The sequence below is a fragment of the Aulonocara stuartgranti genome (assembly GCF_965226115.1).
Source record: "Aulonocara stuartgranti genome assembly, chromosome: 16".
NCBI lineage: Eukaryota > Metazoa > Chordata > Actinopteri > Cichliformes > Cichlidae > Aulonocara > Aulonocara stuartgranti.
In genome coordinates, this window is record NC_138952.1 from 2,488,120 (window position 1) to 2,494,119 (window position 6,000).

Consider the following 6,000-nt stretch of genomic DNA (forward strand, 5'->3'; position numbering starts at 1 on the left):
ACCCAAAGCTGAGTCGACGCCATCATCTGCCGCCCGGCAGCTGAAGCCTTGATTTTTCTGTGGAAACAAAAGCAGAGACTCCACTTCTATTTCTAGCCTTACCTGCTTCTGCAGCATTGTGCTGTGAAGTGCTCTCCGGGCAGGTTTTCAGCTTTGCTGTCGGATTAGTGTTCACACTTAAAAACTAAAAGGAAAGTGTCGTGTGTGTTATTTGTGCCAGTGTGAGGATGTGTAGCCTACGTTTGTTGCAGCACACCTCGGGCTGCAGACTGTAACAAGTAGTGTAACAAAGTCACAGAGTAGATCAGGGATGTAACAGGTTACTGTGACCTGTGTTAAAGTCTTGTTAGTGCTCAGAGTGATGTCAAAGTGACTGTTTTCATGTGCTCCCAAACAATGTTAGTCTGACTTCCAGTCCTGAGGTCCGGATCGCAGACAGCAGATATAGTCAAGACTGGACTTCCTGTTTCCTACACTGGTCATTGTTTTTGAATGCAGATACATTTTTCAAATTCTGATAAAAGCCGTTTCAGAAACGATCCAGTGGTTCTGATCTACATGCACTCTGTACCTGCATGCAAACAGCGCCTTCCCAGACTATAACCTGATAACAAATTCTGTTGCTCACGCTGCCTAAAGAGCTTGGAAAGAAAGCGACTGGACTTCTTTAAGTTTCACGGAGACGTTTCACCTCTCAGGAGAGAGCTTCTTCAGGTATATAAACCCTGCTGGAGGATGTCCCTTAAGAGGATCGTGCCGTGACCTGGATGACTGAGAACCTACGCAGACATCTGTTACTTACAGATTTTGTATATTTTTATGCTGATACCACAGACCTTCCTCCTTGGGGGTTTTCACCATATATGACACTGCAGAAAAATTTCAGAGTCATCTGTGATTTCTTTATATTTTGCTTCAAAGGATCCGGACTTTCCTGTCATTTTTTAACATGCTCTGCATCCAGTAGTACTTTTGCCCCAAAAAGGTGATTCCCAAAGAGCTATTAGTTGAAAACTCAGCATATCTCGTCATGCTGTGCACCGTGTTCTTAAAATGTTTGAGGGAACTGAACAAGTGGAAGACAAAAGAAGTGGACGGCCTTAAAAACTGAATGAAAGTCGCGTCCCTAAGAAGCAGGACGAATGCATCAAAGACCTGACGCTGGACTTGACAGATATATCTGGATCTTCAGCTGATCCATCTGCTGTTCGCTCATCAGGAATGGTCTCAGTGGCAGGGCTGCTGTGAAGGAGCCAGTGTGAATGAAGGGAAACAGGAAGAAAAGGCTGAGGTATGAAAATAACACAAGAACTGGAGGGAAAGTCAGTAAACACGTCTGATGTGTCATCAAATTTCAACACTTTTGGTTCGAATCATTGTCGCTGCGCACTGAGGATGTCAGGAGACGATGAGTATCTGCAGCCGTCTGTTACACACTGGCTGCATTTCAGCCGGTGGGGTCAGAATTTGATCCACCATGTAATACCATCATGAAAGCATCTGATTGGCCACAGCTTCGTTTTTGCAGCATGACAATGATGCCAAACACGCGGCCAGTGCAGTGAAAGCACATCTGGATAGAAAAACACAGAGTGGAACACCATCAGTGGCGGACGGGCCTCCCACGGACCTCAGCGCTGAAGCAGCGTGAGATCATCCTACAGAGAACACAACGAAAGGCAGAAACATCCAAAGAACGCAAAGGTGGCCGTACCAAATATTGACTTTCAACTTTGTTAGAACTGTACAAACTGGTTATTGCCTTTTCCCCCTTTATGTTTGCACACGTTTCAATAAACCACTGCACTTATTTCCCACTTTCCTCGCAAAATATAAACAATTTAGACTTTTTCACAGTACTGAAAGTCGTATCTTTGTTTTATTTTGTTGCACGCCTTCATTTGTCTTTCAGCAAAAGCAACCAAAGTTCCACCTACGTAAATTTCTGCAAAGGAGCGTGGTATTTTTCCAGGGGTCCAGAGCTAAATGTGATGTGTGTGTTGTATAAACTCTGGTGAAATAAACACTTTTGGGCTGTTGGACTCTGTTGGGCTCGTTCCTCAAACAAAGGCTGGTTCATCAGTCATAACTGTATATTTGAAAAGAGGCGTTATTGATGACCCTGTTAGATGTAATTTCGTGGCACCAAACAAGGCCCGATGGCTCGATTGGCCCGAGTTTAGTTTGTGAATTTCACAGAGGCTGTGCACAGACCATCCACCCACAAAATGCCACCAGGAGTTTGGCTTTTCAGATCCTATAAAGGTGCAGCATTTGTTGAGCGCTGGAGATGAAGCTAGGAGGAGTTTAACGTGTTGGATGACACGATGCTGAAAGTGCATCAATGAACAGAAAGAAGACTTTTTTTCTACCAAGTTGAAAGCTTTTCTGTCAGGGTCACCGATCTGCCTCACACACTCACACACCCACACACATTTTTCACACAGCCATGGGGAGTTTTCAGCCTATACACACACACACAGCCACTCACAAATCTTTGAGTCAGTCACAGGGATGAGACCAGCATGACATGAGCAATTATAATCTTCCCAAAATACATCTCCTCCTTTCTTCAAACCCTGTCCGAGCTAATAGAGTCTAGTTGTTGAGGATTTGTGTTCAAATCGCTCGAGGGACTGAAGCGGGACAGGGATCCGAAAATAGAGAGAGGCTATAAACATACATGAAGAAAAAATATGCCTGTTAGGTGCTAATCCTGAGCTGGTGATTTTGTTCTCTCGCTGCTTTCTCTCTGACACTCAGTTTGTCAAACCACAAAGTTCATTTCAAACTAGGGGCCATGGCGTGTTTTTATTGTGAGGACGGCAGGCGGGGAAAAACGGGACAGGAGGAATGAACTCGCCTGAACGTATCACAGCTAAACAAAGCTTCAGGAGGCCAGAGGGTGAAGGAGAAAAAAGGGTTTTTGTTTTTAAAAACCGGGGCACACGAGGACGGCGAGGGAATGAAAGATGGGGGGAAATGGCGAGAAAAGGATATTGCATATAGATGGGCCACTGATCTGTTATCTCTCCTGCTTTTATTAGTTTCATGAAGAATTCATGCAACAGGCAATAATAAATCACAGTGGGGATTTAATTTGATGTCAATTCTGAAATTATGAGCTACTCTATTATTGCTTCTTTAAGTGGCATCTAATTTTGGGTGAGGTCTCCCCACCCCCATTATCTGGTCCCAGTATATATAAACGCATTATATGTCCACATTTCCAGCATGGTGCATGTACCGGCATAGCTGGACTGGCCATCGGGCATACCGGGCATTTGCCCGGTGGGCCGCTGGCGATTTTTTGTTTTTATGGGCCGATGTTTTTTTTTTATTTTTAGGAAGGGTATATATAATGAAAGGTGTTGGATTGGCCAATTGGTCATGATCGACTCTGGGCTGGACCAATTACAGCCGAGGAGGCTGAATGCACCCGCCCCCTTGTTTAGCAATCACGTGATTTTCGCGCATTGCATGCCGGGAACTAGTGGCAAAACAATCCAAGTACCGCATCAAATGCAAGCATTTGCAGCACCGCAAAACATTCATTCTTCGATTCCAATAAATTCTTGTTTTTTCTTTGCCGCACAAAAAAGGAATGTACAAAACAGAAGGAGAACAATGCCGGTCCGTACAAAGACAGACTCGATGAAAAGACAAAGAAAAGATACGAGGAAAAAATCAAAGGTGTGAAAGGGTCAGACCCTTACGAGCACGCAGAGTGGACAAAAGACGTTAGCGTGCTGCCCAACTTTCACCACGCTCATATTTATAATTACACGGTTCTTGGAGTGAGTGCACACACTCATGAAGTTTAGTAACTTCAGGTCACTGCAACAAGCCCAGGTACAGTTTACCGACGGATGGGTGCAGGACCTTGAAACGCACCGTGTAGAACGAAAGACCATCGTACGAACAAAGGTACGTTTACCAGTCTCACAAATCGTCGTCATAAATACACGTTCGTTAACAGTTCATTAATATAACCTTTGAGCTCAACGGTAATTAATTAGTAGTGGAAATGATTTATGGTTCATTACAGAAATGTAGCAGTGACAATAATACTGTATGCTGTAATCGTACTGGGCAATTAGTGATACAAAACAACTGTTTTATCCTGTGAATAAAAGTATATGTTTTTGTCAATGTACCATAATAACAGAAGCGAAACGCAATATTGTGTCAGGACAATTCACTATTTATGCACAATAAATAAAGGAGCATAGCGCGACAATTTCTGTTCAGCGCCAGACTTGCTTGTAACTATGTCACCAATTATGTTAAGAAAAATGACGCATTAACTACTACAAAACTCTGACCTTTGTGGGAATGCTTGGAGCAGACTAACCTGTGAGCTGGAGTGTTCTGGGACGTTATATTTGGTATATCCAGACCATCCGTCGGCTCTTACTTCGGAAACATGGCTTAAAAATTTTCTCTTCAACGACTTAATCCGATTAAAAAAAACAACGATCGGCTTCCCGTGGCTGTCATGCGACCGGCTGTTGCAGTTAATAATACAACAGCTTCTTGCCATTTTTTGGGTTTCTTATTATCGCTGTGTGACTGAGTTCAATTGAAAGCCTGCGTGCGCTAGTACCTCTTGCCACAAGTTCCCAGAATCCTTTGCGGTTTTACCCCTGAATGACGTCACATTTTCAATCTTTATCCTGGTGGGCCGGTCTCTAGTCAAAATGCCCGGGCCGATTTTTTGTCCCAGTCCAGCCTTGTGTACCGGCGTTACGTATTTAAAATGCAAAATATATGAGTAAATGTATTCTGTTACAGTTACCGCTCAACAGGTGATAATTAGAATACAGTTACTACGTTGAAAAGATTACATGGTGATCTTTTCCTGTTTTATATGGTAGGCTATCCCTTCTCTAATACTAATATATACTTTATTGATCCCGGTGGGGAAATTACTCTCTCTGCATTTGACCCATTCACTCAGTGAAGCAGTGTGCAGCCACTAAGCAGGCGCACCTGGGAGCAGTGTGTAGGGACGGTACCTTGCTCAGTACCTCAGGGTAGCCGTTCAGTGGATTCGAACCCCCGACCTTCCGATCACGCTACCTACTGGGCTACATTTTGGGGCATGTATTCTGTAATCTGCAGTGAAATACATTTTAACAGGAACCTTCCCAGCACTGGTCATGGCTGCTGAGAAGTTCAGTGTCTTAGATTGTTAATAATCAATCGTAATCAAAAAGCCTGACTAACTAATAATTAGTTGACGTTGGTTTATGATGCCGCAGGAGGGAAAAAGGTCCAAATATTTTGTGAGTGTGTGACAGATTGCAGAGGGTGACCTCAGTAATTCTGCCCGTGAAGCAAAGGGGAAGGATGAAGTTTGAAAAAAATTGCATGATAATGAAATAATGTTAATGAATTTGGAAATGCAGGGTTGCAAAAGCACAGAGTACTTCCTTAAATTTGTGCGTATGAATGCAAAATTATTTTGAGTTCCACCAGAAAAAGACGAGAGGCTCGGCTGTTTACGTTTGACAGTCGAGCTGATTAAAAGTTAGCGTATGCATTTAAAATGTATTGTTAACTGATTAAACCAAATCTCATCGCCACCTGCGCAACCAAGTTTGCCATCTTGAGAACTCAGAGTTCGGTTCAGAGTTTGTAAAACCTGCATGCTGTCCATCTGAGGCCTCTAATACACCAGATGGCCGGTCCAGCCCCGGTTACTCGTTTGATACCAGTTGGTTGGTGGTGCCATAAGTTGATCTTCTCACAGTGACAATGAGAGCCATGTGCTGGCATGGAGAAGTGGTGGACAGATTCTCTCCTGAAGCCCGTTTTATCCTCTGGAAGGCTGCGACGGAGCAGGAAGGACAGGGTGGAAGAGATGCTGAGACTGAGGGAGAGGGGTTTGTCAGGTCAGGACCCTCCAAATGTCACCAGCTTTTTCTCTCTCCATCTGTCTCTCTGTAGCTTTCTGTTGGCTCTCTCACACATGCAGTCCTGCTTCCTTTCTGAACA